The following is a 16,748-nucleotide window of genomic DNA, read 5'->3' on the forward strand; positions in this document are numbered from 1 at the left end:
GCAGGTGCGAGTAGCAGCACGGTGTGGTTGCTGCGGGCGGCGGTAACCTGGAAGGTCTGTGGCGTCGCAGATCCTGTGGGTGGCCATGGCAGGTGGTAGTGATGGTGGCTCGTCGGTAGGCCGCATGAGGTGCGCAGCAGCCTGACTTGAGGTGAGGGGATGAACCTGGTGGGTCAGTGGCATCGGTATCTCAGCGATAGCCGCATAGGGGCGCGTGGGCAGCTTGACGAGCAATGGGGGGGCAGCGATCCGGTGATGACGCTCTTCTCTCTTCTCTCTTCTTTTTCTTCTTCTTCTTCTTCTTATTCTTCTTCTTCTTCTTCTCCTTCTTCTTCTCCTTCTCCTTCTCCTTCTCCTCCTTCTTTTTCTTCTTCTTCTTCTTCTTCTTCTCCTTCTCCTTCTCCTTCTTCTCCTTCTTTTTTTTCTTCTTCTTCTTCTTCCTCCTCTCTCAAAAGGTTTGGAGTGTTCTTTTTTTTTTTGAAAATTAATCGTTGACTAAAGAGGCTAGGGCGCCCCCCCATACCTTATATTGGGATGGTGATGGGCCCCTTAAAATAGAGGTCCAGCAAGGGGGGGCCATAAAAACTGAAACAAACAAAAAAATTAAAAGTAAGGTTCAAAAAGGGCCGTGTGAGTGGATATGGCCCATAAAACATCAAACTAACAAGCAGTGGTGTATCTTCGCCTTCGCCTTGGTGTGCGGGTCAAGTTGGGCTTGAACCGGCGGGCCATCGACGACAACGGTGTTGGCTTCAATGACATCTCTGATGGAGTGGGACTGCGTTCGGGTGTCATAGACGCAACGTATGTGTGGGGTATCCGAGTGGTGGCCAAGAGGAATGTTCGTGTTAGTATTTGAATCCTCAAATATGGATTCATCATCATCCTACTGGCCCATGGAGGATCCACTTGTATCATTGTATATATCCTCACTATGTGATCAAGCATTCTTTCATAGAAATGGTATTTGGGATGAGTTGGCATCGGGCAAAGAAATGCGCAGGTGTGGTGTATGAGGAAGGGGTGTCGGGTGGCTAGGGGATCTGTTGATGGATGGATGGGGGGTGGCGTGAGGTGGCTAGGAAGGGGCATCGGGCGATTGGGGTTGTGATGGTTGAAGGATGAGGAAGGGGCATCGGGCGACTAGGGGTTGTGATGGTGGAAGAATGAGGAAGGGGCATTGGTTGGCTAGGAGATGGGACGGTGAATGAATGAGGGAGGTGGCTAGTGCTAGGGGATGGTGAGAGGGAATTGGGAGTACATATAGGAAGAGATGTATAGGATGACATGTTGAAAATAGGGGATGGTGGCTTACAAGGGGTTGAAAGGCAAGAAGGGCGGAGGGGGGAGCAACTCGGAGTGTGTCTAATGGCAATAGGAGTGTGACTATGTCGACTCTCCTCTACCTCATGTGGTCTATAGCATGAAGCCCCTCTAATATATCTAAAAGGGAGAATGCATTTGAGGTTTGTGTATGGACCGTAGCCTCTTTGCCATCACCCATGGGAAGGTAGGAGATGGTAATAGCCTTTGGGGGAGCATTGGGATGCTTGGTAACACCCCTCTTCACCTATTGGTGAGATGTAGAAATAGGCTTGGCAGAAGCAGGTGCTCAATAGAGAGTGGGTGGCATGCTCAGCTCCCCCTGTAGTGCATGGTTTGACTATGTAGAGGGAGGAGGCCTGATGTAATACGACGTGCCACGATCGAGCGGCTCATGTTTACACAACAAAGAGTGGAGGGCAGAGCAGCGGAGCGGCTGCACAGGGCAGACGCTTCTGCAGCGGTGACTAGGTGGGCCTGGCTACATTCTGCTATAGGGCGACAAAGACAAGTGTCGGCGGTGCAGAGTGGCGGCTGTATATCTTGCTGCGGCATGTACTTCGCAGTGGTAAACTAGTGGCGGCATGTCATCCATTGATCATCTCCCTTGTAGCGACTCTAGGAGACTGTAGTGGCGGGCATAGGATGGCATAATGGCGCAACGGCATAGGGCGGCTGCATCAAGATAATATCGGACTTCAAGGACGGAATCGTCTGGCGTCACTTCAATGAAGAAGATGGATGTAAACTAACTACTAGCGGACGAAGGTAGGCATCGGTGATGAAGGCACGCATGTATCACGTGTAGACACGGTGATGCTGGTAGGCGTAGATACAAGCTTGGAAGCAAGCGCGATATGGAGGACGATGGCGGCACTGTCGATCGTGGGTGGGTCATGGGTAGACGAGGGCAGATGAGGGTGGTCAAGGCCATCGAAGATGACCGAGGCGGCCGAGGGCGGCCAAGCGGCCCAGGACAGTCGAGGGGGGCCGAGGACGGCTGAGGGGGCAGAGGATGGCCGAGGCAACTAAGGCAGCCGAGGGCGGCCAATACGGCTAAGATGGCTGAGAGTGCCCTAGACGGCTGAGCCAGGTGAGGGCACCCGAGATGGCTGAGGTGGCCGAGGGCAGTCGAGACGATCCTGGCGGCCGAGGAGGCTGAGGGTGGTCTAGGTGGTCGAGGACGGCAGGGGCGGACGAGGCGACCGAGGATGATAGGGGTGGCCGAGGCAGCCGAGGGTGGGCGAGGGCGGCCCAGACGATCCTAGGTGGCTAGAGGAGGCCGGAGGGACTGGAGGCCGATGGAGGGGCCGGAGGTAGCGTTGTAAGCTGGAGGCGGCCCTAGAAGGCCGATGAGGCCGGCAGGTGACGGCAGACGGGCCGAGGCAGACGAGGTGGCCTGCAACCCAAGAAATGGCCACCGAGGAGGCCGAGACATTTGTGGGAACTCGTGGCAGCCAAAGGCGACTAGAAGGGCCGAAGGCGGCATGGACAGCTGGAGGCGGCCTGGTCGGCGGATGAGCTAAGAGCGTTTGTAGGCCGTCCGGAGGCAGACGCGTGGCTGGAGACAGCCAAGGCGGTCACAGGTGGCTGACACGGCCGGAAGCAGCCGCGGCAACTCTTGGCAGCTGGAAGGCGGTCGGAGGGTCAGTCAGAACTGGCCGTAGGCCAACCGGAGGCGGCCAAGGCACCCGTGGTGACCTGACGCGGGTGAGACGGCCCTAGGGGAGCTCGAGGCGGCCCGATGTGGCTGAAAGCGACCGAGGCGGCATAAAGCCTCCGACGAGGTCGGAGGTGACCTACACGGCAGAGAGGCTTGTGGGGGCCATAAGGCAGACGGAAGGGAAGCCGGACAGGGCCGAGGAGGGTCGAGGAGCGTCCATGGGGCCGGAGTCATCAACAAGGGTGGCTATGGGGATTCTATAGCCACTGTGGCGATGGAGCTGGCGGCGCCGTCGCTCCGGCGAAGACGACGGGAAAATGCCCTAATTGCCTATCTTGAGGGCAATTCTGTAAATTCTCTAAAACTCTAAAACTAATAAAACTTTCAAAAATATATCTAAAAATACTAAAGGACTACATTTTCTCAAATCATTTTTCACCTGGCTCTCTCCTTACAATGGGCACCCTCCCCCTCTTATAGGGGAAGTTTGGGGCCCAAGTAAGGGAAAAGGAAAGAAAAAAGGTATATACACGCCACGCGTGCAACAACAAACAAACAGAAAAATATATCATTAAGGCTGGATGGTCTCCCATCAAGGCCTCGAACTAGGGCGATGCCCTTAGAGAGTGTACTCAATCTCTACAATATACTCATTGTAGCGCAAGGGTAGCTGGTAAGGTAGCCTACATCACCCTTTGCTGATACATGTGAATAGTGTGTCTAAGCAAAGTACAATGAGTACAAAATTGTGGTAAATCCTCATACAACATGGGATAATCGATCAGTTAATTGCCATTCCTAATGAGGATCATATGGTGAAGAGGTTCCAAAAGGTCAACCTCAACACAGATGCGCCCATGTCTAGGGCAATGGAACAGATGCACAACTTTCTCAAGATGTATAATGTTCCTACAACGCTGGCCAATGATTTTAGGTATTGGGTGTGAAGAGATGTGGTTTCAGGCTAGGGAAACCAATCCAAACAAGAACAGAGTGAGGATAATGATCACGAGAGCTGCTCATCTTCTCTACTATCCAACTATATGTATCCCTTGTTATCCATATGGTGCGGCTCTACACCTTCTTGAAGTCCTCTTGAAGGTGGAATCGGATAAAAATATTACCCTGGCTGCAAGCTCTAGTGACAACCAGGCCAAGGAAGTTCCCTAGTGCTAACTATGTCTATGATATCTCATCTATGAGGAGACCGTTGGTGGCAAATCTTCCTACCAGGGTATATGTGAAAGGAGCTACAATCCAAGAGACCTCCTCTTTGGAGAATTCAAAGAGGTGTATCTGATAAGTCCAAATTTAGGGTTTAAATGTTTTTGTTTTAATTCAGACTTAGTGATAAGCTGAAAATAGGGGTGAAAATTAAGGATTTTTAGCCTTTGTCGTTGTGAATTCTAGCTTATGCAATAAAATTTATAAAACTCTACTTAACATGTATAGTGATAAGTGTGAGTGTCATCCAAGGGAAGCAAGTAGGAAGTTCAATGTGATTATCTTTTTGGTGTTTTAATCCTAATTAGAGTGAATTTGATTTTCAACGAGGATCAAGTCACCCTAATTAGATGAGAATTGAGAAAGAGGGGTAGAAGAGGTGAGAAGAATGGAAGAAATGTGAGCCCTAGATTGAATTAATTGATCCAATTGGATGGATCAAAGAATTCAATTAGAGAGGTTGGTAGGAATTTTTAATTTGGATTTGGTTGATTTTTGCAAGTTGATAATTCAGAACTAAAATGGGGTAATTGAGTATCCTAGGAATTAAAACTAAATTTTTTAGAGTTTTCTTTTGGAATTTATTTGAATGCCCAGGTGAATCCCTCAATTTCTCCTCTGAATCCTAATCAGGACTTGTACATGCCGCTCAAGCCAAGCGATTTAGAAGTTCAGATCAGAATAGAGATGAAGAAACAAACAACTTAACCTATTTCATTCAAAATGCATAAAAGTTTAAATACAATGAAAGGAAAAAGTACCAAAACTGTTGATCCAGGTTGGGGCTCCTTTCTTTCATGCAGCTGTGACAGAGAACCATCAAGAATGAGCTCCCCCTCTCGAAATTTAGCTTTTATACTTAGCTTATATGGTAAAAATCACAATTTTACCCCCGTTTAGTACTTAATATTTATCTATCAATGTAGGCTGGATCTGAATGATCCAACCATACAGATAGAAATAGGGGATCAAGATGAACAAATCCATAAAAAAATCATCTTAATCGGACTTCAGGATCAAAAGTTATTAATAAATCAATTTTAAACCAATTTAATCCATTGGATTTAAAATTGATTTATTTATTAGTTTCATTTTTAAACACGCAATGACGTGTCGCTCTCTCATTGGCTGGTGCATTTTGAATCCTCCTTTTTGCAGAAAAGTCGTTAAAAAGCATAGAATTGCTTTTGGACGCCCCCCAAAAGTAATTGCGTACATGCCCCTAGCGCACTCTCTCCTCCGATTTCTCCTAAAAACATTAAAAATATATATTAAAAATTCCAATAAAACCTTGTAAAATTTTAAATTGGATCTTTACCCCTGTAGTGGCGACCGAGAGCTGTTTTCAAGGTCCTTTTGCAAACTTTCTATTATAAATATACTTTTTTTCCTTGAAATAAATACATTTCCTCTTCAAATAAATCTCATAAAAATCCTAAAAATTCATAAAAAATTCTAGAAATTTCACTGATTCATTCCCATGCTGATAAATGTCGAAATAAAATATTAAATATCCCATTTTTGTTCAAAAATAATTATTTCGAGCTTTAATAAATCCTTTAAAATTCATTGAATTAACAGAAAATTAGGGAAAAATCAGAAATCACTAGAAAACACTATTTTCATGTAAATATATGATAACAACCCCATTTTAAGCTCTTTAAATGCATAAAATCATGCTAATAACATGAAATAAAGACAGAAATTAGGGTGTTATCATATTCCCCCCTACTTAGACATTGCTAGTCCCTTAGCAACATCTAAGTATTTTGCCGCATTATCATTTCTTTCATCCTGTAGGTCAGACAATGAGTGTTGGAAGTGTTAAGTGTATCAATCACAGGCCAAGCTAAAACACTAAATGACAGTTTGAGCCACGGTCTTTTCAGGAATGTGGGGTCCCTTTCTCCTTGGTTTGAATGCCTAAGTGAATGAGAAGGGAGTGTACTCGTTTCTAGGTATGACGCTATACTCCTAAGGTAAACTCTCTGCACTCATGTGAAGCTGGTGTCACATCTCTCGCAAGCAAGATCACTCTCTCCCGGGGTGGCGGCCACCGAGTACTTGTCTCCCAGTAGTGTTTCTCCACCCCAAAAATAGAGGCAGCCAATTTTCTCCTCCTCTTTAGCACAGAAAATGAAGGTAACAAAAAGGGATATATGGCATGATTGTTGGGGTTATGACGCAAGAGATGGGAATAACATGAGGGGACTTGAATAAGTGTGTTAAAAAATGTGGTGAATGTATGGTTGATGGAATGTGGTGCTACCTACGACAACCTACTCCCAAGATTTTTAGAAGAAGTGGGGGAGATAGCAGAGATGGGACCAATGTGATGATACAAAGATAGAGAACAATATCGCCCTGAATTGAAAGTTAACACCAGAAATTGTGCAAGTCAAACCCCTCTTTTCTCTTTGTCTTCTTCTCCTTGTTCTTGTCTTTTCTTTTTTCTTTTTTCTTTTTTAACTTCTTTCTGCTTTTTTTTTTCAAACTTCTTTTTTTTTTGTATATCAACAAGGAGGATGACAAAAAATGAAACACTTTCCATGATCTAAATGGTTTTCCAAACATCTTGTCACAACTAGCATGAGTGTTATAACAATCACATTGGTCTAGGAAGAAGAGATAGAAGAATAAGATTTAGATAATGCAGAGTGAATTATGGACAGAAAAAGAGTTGAAGAGGCAGTATCGGAGTGATACCGTGGAAAGGGAGATAGACGTACTTGGGAGATAGGTATATCTTCGGTAGTGGGAGCAAGGTGGTGGAGTCAGGTTATGATGGATATGGCGTGAAGTGTGTGGAACAATGAGGTGGATGGAGATGGTGGATTCTGTGCATAGGACTTGGAGAATGACTGCCCACTATTTTGGAATGAAAGTAGGCTAATGGTGGGACGAAATACATAAGTGGGATCGGCTATTTTGAGCTGATTGGAATGGGGGATCTCAATTCACTCATCACTCTCCTTTGAAGTATAGAGCTTCTACCCTTAGACTTTCCATCATCTAATCAACCACTAGACGACCTTCCCAATTTGACATTGAACCCACATTGCTCAAAATCACTTGTGTTGCACCTCAACATGTTCCTGATCCGCTCTAGGAGCTTAACTTCTCTACACATGTTTCCAAACCATTGGATGAAAGAAAATTAATTCATGTATGTGCATCTTAAAGATCGTTAAAAGCAGGTTCAATTCATGTAGTATTCTTTAAAATTAATCACACGAGTCAATGTTTTCCATATAAAATGAATTAGCTCCCCCCCACTAAAACACGCATGGTCCTCAATGCATAATGATTAAAATAACGAAAAGGAAAATTGAGGGAGAGAATTGCAAACAGTGGGGATGGACTTGTGGCTTGGTGTTGAGATTATAGATATAAAATCTTGAATACGTCATGCTGCATTTGACAATCTTCCCGTGAGAGCTGCGGATACTAGGCCCCATTCCTGAAACAAAACCAAAAACAAAGCGAGCAAAATGGACAAGAAAATAAAAGTAACAAGAAAATAAAACTAACAATAAAATAAAGTAAGGATAAAAATAAAACTCCAAGGGGTTCAAACAAACAGTACTAGTATGGATTTAGGGATACATAACGCCTTATGTGATAATTTCTTAAAGGGTTCTAAGATGGATTTAGGAATCCATACTTAGTGCCATAGATTTGGGGTCGGAATGACCGTCGGCCTCGTAAAGATTGATTGCCTAGGAGTCCATTTCATTTTCTCATGTATTTGATTGCCCCCTTGATGATTCCTCTTGTCTACAAACATCCTCTTCATGCCAGCATTTGTCCTTATTCTATTATTTGTTGTTCTTTTGTTCTTCCTCTTTGGCATGGAGGTTGAGGGAATATCAACAATATCTTTATGCAAAGTTTTATTATCCAAACTACATTTCTCTGTGCTCCTTCTGATTTTGCACTTTTCCTCTTGTAATACCTTGATACTGTTCTGTAAGTAGTGATTAATTATTGTCAAGGCCACAAGTCGTATTTGGGAATGCAAACATGAGGGTTTACAATAAGTTTGGATAACTGAAGTAGTAGATGGTGACGTGGAAACTTTGTTTTCAAGGATGGAAGTAGTTGTTGAGGCATGATTGTCCTCGTCAATATTTTCCTTAGAGATTTCCTTATCCTCTACCCTAAAGTGCCCACTTCTACTCGCCGAAGGGTAGCTAGCTTAAGGGTAACTCTATGTCTATCACCGCTCTTGCTGATCTTAAGAAAGATCTTCCTAGAACAATAGGTGCTTTTTTTGTCGTTCCCTCTAAGATGAAAAAATCAGATTTAAATCGACATCCATTAATATCAACACATACATTGATGATTTGGCCACTAGGAGTGATATGAATTCCATCATCAAAGCATATGAGTTTGGAGGATGGCATCAACTTACCTATAGGGTGTCTCTCTAGGACAGTTGAAGGGATGATACTATGGTTTGAACCTAGATCTATAAGCACATTGTGGAATATACTTCCTCCAATATCACATACTATTCTAGAGTCCTTTGGCTCTGTAATCCTCTTCGACTCTAGACTAACTTTAGGTACCTCCCCGTCTAAAATTTCAGATTGAGTTGGGGGAAGTTGAAATAAAGGCTCCTCCTCCCTACTCACTTCTCTACTAGGCTCTAATAGTCTATAGTTCTCCATCTTCTCTAATCTTTCATGTAAGTTCACCATTTGATCCTTCATTAGTGATAGCACTGATATGATCGTGGGATCTATAAGAGCTTGTGTATGAAGCTTAGGCACACTAGAACTCCTAGGAGAACTCTCACCCTTAGAATCTATTGGTTGCGAGGGAACTTGACTTCCAATTTCCATAGATAAATCTATGGTAGCATCATCAGATGTTCTTCTAATAAATTCATGATCATGAGATGCTACCTCTAAAGATATAGGAGGCGTACTACAGTCGTGGAAAGATCGAACATTCTCACCTACTATTTTGTTATTTTCCTCTTCCGTCCTCCTTAATTCTCTGTTTGAAACATCTACCCTCAACTCATCTCCGTGAAGGCTTTTATATGATCTTTCTCTGAGTATTAAATATTCCTCAAATGAAGATGCCTTGTAATGCTCCCCTATTGTTCGTCGTGGTTGATTACTAGAGTGTCCAAATACACTCATAGGAGGCGAAGATGTCTGGGTACTATTTGTCTCTATTTTGCCCTCCCTTGCAGCTTGCATCGCGAGCTCTTTCACTGTCATTCTAACCTTTGGCTGCGTATTTTCCATTTAAGTAAATCAAGATTCCCTAATCAAGGGATAGATAAATAGGATGACGAAAAGGCACTAAAAAGATAATTAATCCCGATATCAAATGCTCATTGCATATAGACGTTCAAGAAAATTAAAATATGATATCCTCTGTTGAAGTTTAGAAATTATCAGAAATTTAGAGTTATTAAAAATCAAAGAGAGAAATCACTTGACCCAATAACTCACTTACGATTTCAAAATACTTTATAGACACTCAATTGATAGAAATTAAAACCAATTAAATTCCTTAGCGTTGCTTTCGCGGCAACGGCGCCAATTGATAAGCCGAAAATAGGGGTAAAAACTATGCAATTTTTAGCCCTTGTCGTTGTGGATTTTGGCTTATGCAATAAAATTTATAAGAACTCCACTTAAGACGTATAGTGATAAGTACGAGTGTCGTCCAAGGGAAGCTAGTAAGGAATTCGATTTGGTGATTGTATTGGTCGTTTCACTTTGATTAAACTGAATTTGATCTTCAATGAGGATCAAGTCACCCTAATTAGATGAGAATTTAGAAAGGGTGGTAGAAGAGTTAAGATGAATAGAAGAAATATGGAGCTCTAAATTGGCTTCTTTGATCCTAATAAAAGGATCCAAGAGGTCAATTAGAGAGGTTGGTAGGAATTTTTAATTTGGATTTGGTTGATTTTTGCAAGTTGATAATTCAGAACTAAAATGGGGTAATTGAGTATCCTAGGAATTAAAACTAAATTTTTTAGAGTTTTTCTTTGGAATGCAGTTGAATGCTTAGTTGAATCCCTCAAATTCTCCTCTCAATCCTAATCAGGACTTGTACATGCCGCTCAAGCCAAGCGATTTAGAAGTTCAGATCAGAATAGAGATGAAGAAACAAACAACTTAACCTATTTCATTCAAAATGCATAAAAGTTTAAATACAATGAAAGGAAAAAGTACCAAAACTGTTGATCCAGGTTGGGGCTCCTTTCTGTCTTGCAGCTGTGATAGAGAACCATCAAGAATGAGCTCCCCCTCTCGAAATTTAGCTTTTATACTTAGCTTATATGGTAAAAATCACCATTTTACCCCCGTTTAGTACTTAATATTTATCTATCAATGTAGGCTGGATCTGAATGATCCAACTGTACAGATAGAAAGAGGGGATCAAGACGAACAAATCCATAAAAAATCATCTCAATCAGACTTCAGGGTCAAAAGTTATTAATAAATCAATTTTAAACCAATTTAATCCATTAGATTTAAAATTGATTTATTCATTAGTTTCGTTTTTAAACACGCAATGACGTGTCGCTCTCTCATTGGCTGGCGCATTTTGAATCCTCCTTTTTGCAGAAAAGTCCTTAAAAAGCCTGGAATTGCTTTTGGACGCCGCCCAAAAGTAATTGCGTATACGCCCCTGGCACACTCTCTCTCCTCCGATTTATCCTCAAAAATTAAAAATATGTATTAAAAATTGCAAATAAAACCCTGTAAAATTTTAAATTGGATCTTTACGCCTGTAGTGGCGACCGAGAGCTGTTTTCAGGGTCTTTTTGCAACGAAAGTTCGCAAAAAGGCCCTTGAAAGTTCAAAAATAATAAAAATACTTCTTTTTCTATTATAAATATACTTTTTTCCTTCAAATAAATACATTTCCTCTTCAAATAAATCTCATAAAAATCCTAAAAATTCGTAAAAAATTCTAGAAAATTTGAGAAAATTATAGAAATTTCACTAATTCATCCCCATGCTGATAAATGTTGAAATTTAATATTAAATATCCCATTTTTGTTCAAAAATAATTATTTCGAGCTTTAATAAATCCTTTAAAATTCATTGAATTAACAGAAAATTAGGGAAAAATCAGAAATCACTAGAAAACACTATTTTCATGTAAATATATGATAACAACCCCATTTTAAGCTCTTTAAATGCATAAAATCATGCTAATCACATGAAATAAAGAGAGAAATTAGGGTGTTATCATTGCACATGAAAAACAATATTTGAAGTCTTTAAACATAGAAATTGAAGAGAGAATTCAAGTTGAGGACTTGGGTCCTGAAAGATCAGGTTGTGGACAAATCTTCAAAACCGCTCCCCCTTATGGTAAGGTTGCATCCCTTGATTCCTCCTTCATGTGGTTTCCACCTACTTGGTACAGCTAAATAAATAGGAAAAAAACATAAAGGAGAACTGGAAAAGGATCCCAGTTCCCATTGGGAAAAGCAGAATAAATCGAACTAAAGATTGTCTCAATCATAAAGCAAAACTCAAAGGACTTTGTATGAGAAACTCAATTCCCATGTGTACATACCTATATTTAAGAATAGGTTTCCTTGTAATTTTGGTCCACAAATGTAAAACATTTAAGAGACCAAATGCAAAGAAAACCTTACTAGAAGATTGCCATTTCAATTCAAATAAATAATCATGCCAATCTGTAAAAAGAATTTTGCATAAGAAAGGTTCAACCTCAACTTCATCACAAATTTTTTTCATCCTTGTCCTAGGTTGAAATTTAATAATTCATTTGGCGTACTGCAAAATTCTTTTTCCATTTCTATATCCATCAATACCATCCTCATGGAAGCCTTCAAATTGCTATTTTCCTTCACATGATTTCTGTCATCAAGAAACAACATGTAGATGTTAGAGATTATTTCATCCACTTCTTCCATTGAGATCCTTGATTCCCCAAAATTATCCCTGCACAATTTTCCAAAAGAATCATGTCTTGAAAATTCTTTCATCTCTTCTCCATTCCTATTATATATGGGTTTACATACAATTCAAGTACGCAGTGCTTTTGGAAATGGAATAGGAGGTTGATACTCTTCCAGATGAGGATGGGTGTTTTCAAACTGACCTTCCTCATCTCTTTCCACCGTTTCTCGCATATCATCCTGAAAATTTAACTTAGAAGCATCTGATTGTGATTCCTCATACCCATGTATTTCCTCTTCATAAAAATGTAAATTCAAGATTTCAGAAATCTCCATCTTAATAATTTTCATTTTTCTGAGAAAATAATCTTCCTCGAGGGGACCACTTTCTGCTAATAAATCCTTCAAAAATTTACAAACATCTTTCTCCATATGTAAGATCCTTAAGAAGTATTCTCCCCTTTCATGAAAATCATTTGTTTTATTAGGAAACCCTCTAATCATATCATGAAGTAGAATCATTTTGGAAAGACATTCATGTTTGAAAACATCCTCATATTCAAGAAAATAATTCATCATAAACTGGTCACTCTCTTCGGAGTCATCAAGTTGAGAAATTTTCTGTTGAATCCTTTCAAACTCATTAACAAACACATGATGCTGGTTGGAAAATGAAGATGATGCATTTTGCAATGAAATTGTAGAGGAAAGTACTAAAGATGGTGATTGCCCCCACTCATAGTGTGGATATTCCAAAGGGGGTATGGTATGAGTGTGGAAGCCATGATCGTGGTTATTATGAAGAGAAAATTTAGGGATCGTCGTCTCACTAGATTTATGATAATATGAATGCTCATAAAGATTGGGGAAAGCCTCATTTGACTGGTCACAATCATACGTATAAGGATTGATGCCACAATATTTTTTTTCATCATGATGCACGGAATCTCCAAGATCAAGAAAATATTCACATTGTGAATTTTCATAAAGACAATGATCATGGTGATAATTTTGATGCAACTCATGATAATAAGAACTTTTTCCATCATAGTGAGACATGGTTGCTTCATATGCTTAAAAAATATTACGTATTGTAACCAATCCAAGATCCTTGTGGACATGCCATGGGGGTGGGGTCCTCCATTGTTAGCTGATGTGGTGACTAAGGATTCACCCACAACAGCTCCAAGTCGGCATCTACACGGATCCAACTGCTGCCCAAGGATTCATGGATGCTTAGAGCATGTGATGATGTAGGGGCTTCATAAAAGTCAATAATAGTGGGTGGTAGGCGAATTGGAACAGCTGTTAGGGCATTAAAAGGCGGCCATTGCCTTTTTGTCCTTTTCCCCTAACATGCCAGTTTCAATGGCCACAATAAGATTAGAATTTCCATTTGGATCGATCCTGGTCATCATATCTTGTGAATCCATCGTACCGTAGTCAGGGGGAAAAGGTATAGTTAATGCATCATTTCGCCTTTTCTAAGATCATTTGGGTCGTTTATCACAGCCAATATGGATTCAGCAATGGGTTGGAGGCTATCCACATCACCAGATGATTGGCTAGCATTTGATGCTAGCGAGTGGGCAATTTCAAGGCTCAATATAGGTGCTGCCAATCCCATATCCATATCGTTGGGATGTTGACACATGGCATCAGCAACGGTCAGGTTTGCTTCTCTAGATGTTTTCTTTTTTTGTTTTTTGAGGTTTTACGGGGGCCATGAGATGCATCTACGTTAGCGTGCCTAAAAATCTGGAAAACTAGGGTCCTAGATATTGATACTAAGTATCACTAACCTAGGTTAAGAGAGGAGTCCCCAAAATTTACCAATGAATTTATATTCCTCGCTAATAGGGGAGTGAGAGTCAAACCATAGATACCAACTAGATGTACTTGTAGTGGATTTAAGCTAAAAACAGGTGTGTAAGAATTTTAGGAATTTTATTCAATTTTATTTTGATTAAGTGGAGTGTAAACGATAGTGAATTATGAATTTCCCCATTTAAATGATTTTTAAGGATTTTTAAAATTTTTAGGTAAGTTTTAGAACAAAATTTAGTGATTTTTAGGTATCTTTATAGTTTTTTATTTGAATTAATTTGTAAGAATTAAAACAGTAGTAAATTAAGAATAAAATAATCGACTTGTTCTTCTTGAACAAATCTTGGTTGAAAATGAATTCCGACCAAGTTTTTCAAGGCGTTGTTTCACCCCACACTTGTTGAACCTGCCAAGTGTTGTGAATGGAATTAGGTGTGCTCTTGGGCAAAGAACACCCAGATTTACCATAGGGAAGATGGTCTAGAGAGAGAAAGAACCCCTAATCTTGATTTCTACCACAAGAAATCACGATTAGTCAACAAGGAGAAGGGTAAAGAGAGAGAGAGAGGAGGGAACCATTGGAAGAGAAGGAAGAAGGAGAAGGATTTTTCTCTCCCACCTAGGTCTTGTCAGCGCACCTTCCACTTGGCCCTCACTAACTGTCATAACTCTAGAGAAAGAAAAAGCAAGAAAAGAATCTTCTCACCCATTGACTAAAATGCTACAAACTTACCTCCAATCTTAAATCTCCTTAATCTAGATCTGTAGATTATTCGTTTGAGGAAATGTTGGAGTTGATTCATATTGATCAGGGCCTGCCAAATCCAATGAAACAAGTCTCAGATCAATCAGACCTTGGACGTAAAAGTTACAAGCAAATTGCCGCTTGTAGATGAGAGAGAAGCTTTCAGACTGCTGAGATATTTGCTCCAATCTTAAATCTCCTAAATCTTGAGTCCCCATTACTACTTAAGATGTTAGTTAATTATTATTTTGGTTTCATTTTGTCTGTTCCATGGATAACTGCATCAATGTCTTGCTCCATTTGTCATCCCTATCACCATATCCATTCGATGAAAGTTTGAAGAACCATCATATATCTAATTACGTAGTAATTCCACATCCATATCCTCTTTCATTGTATTGTTCTTCAATAATTTCCCCATCCTGTACCTAAACTCATTCTCTGAAAACCATAACTATTTCTCTCACATGACCCTAGGGTACCGATACATGCTCAGATCCTAGTGTGATAGCGGACCTCGTCCGGCCAGGTATCGAGGCAATGCTCAAATACTAGGGTGACAGTGACGTCATCGAAGACGTCATCCATTGGGTATGGATCTACGGAGATGTGACTATGTGATGCGAAGACTCCCAATTGGATGTAAGTGCAGGCCCTGACTCGTGGGGTTCACCAAGCTTCGAGCTCTAGAGGTGCGTGACCAGTGATGATGATGGTGACCTTCTAACCCTTGTCGAAGGGACGATGGCAACTAAAACGTCGAACGTAAAAGTTCCCTTGGCGCTCCTAGGTAATGAATGAGCTCAACCCATACTTGGGGAATCACTCAAGATGTAGTTTTCATGATATAAGCTCTCACCTAAACTAACTCGAGCATGTTGGAGTGCAGCCAAAAAACATACTTGAACACATAATAAAACTGATGAGAAAGGGGAATGGAGTACCTCATCGGTGACGGCAGTCATCGTTAGTGTCTTTGTTGGTGCACGAGTGGTGCGAGCAGGTAGGCAAAGGTGTGCTGTTGATGGGCATGCTTGGCTCGACTGGCTGCAAAGTCGCGACGCAGGAGCGTGACGCCAGAGGTAGGAGGCGAGGTCAAGTGAAGGGAAGTGCAGCTTAGCACTGCGGTGCAACAGAGAGCAACATGGCAGCAATAGTGCAGCGAAGTGGCGGCATCACTGTAAGGGCACGTGGGGTAACACACGTGGGGCACGTCTGGTGGCAATGGCAATTGTGCTAGGCATGAGGGTAACACATGTGCAAGCACGAGTGGCGGCTCGGCGTAGGGCAAGCCTATGGGACGGTTGCTGGCGCCGAAGGGCACAGTGCAGTCATAGGCCTGCAGCAACTCTTCAGTTGCGGCAGCGTTGGTACAGGTGGTGGTTGGGCTGGAGTAGTGGGCACTTAAAGCATTGCGGGACGGCTAGCAGCTGTCAATATAGCAAAGACCGGGCGCTCGCAGGCGTGGCATGGGCGGATTGTAGGAGTAACAATTGGACGTTTCAGGCAATATGCGAGGTCAGCACCAGTCAACGCGACCAATCACAAACTCTACAGTCGGGCGGTCCACATTGTTCAATTCGCAACCACGTAATTAGGGCAGTCGTGCAATGTCTTGAGGGACACTATGGACAGCGCTAGGCCTTAAGGGAAAGGCAATTATCGCAAGCACGATGGGGATGTCTTGACCAGTTTAGTAATTGTCTTAAAAAATACATAGGCAACGTGCTGACTGGGTGGGTGAGCTTTGTTACATGCTCGTCAGTAGCGTAGTGACCCGATTGGGCAGTTGTCGATATGTTCACATCAGCGATGAGGTGAGCCAACTGAAGGGTGTGGTTGTGAGCACGACAGCGCTGTCTCGACTGGCGAGTCACTGTCATGCACTACTGATGGTGTAACAACGGTGCTCGATGAAGTGACGGGGGTTCAACTGGTGCTGACTTAGCGTGTGGGCGACTCCTACTCATTATCGTATGATAACGCTGGACTCACCTCGGAACATCAACGCCCGTAGGGGAGATTGCACGTTGCAGTTGTTTGGGCGTCGAGAA

Source organism: Wolffia australiana, chromosome 7 (genome assembly GCF_029677425.1).
Source record: "Wolffia australiana isolate 7733 chromosome 7, ASM2967742v1".
Lineage (NCBI taxonomy): Eukaryota > Viridiplantae > Streptophyta > Magnoliopsida > Alismatales > Araceae > Wolffia > Wolffia australiana.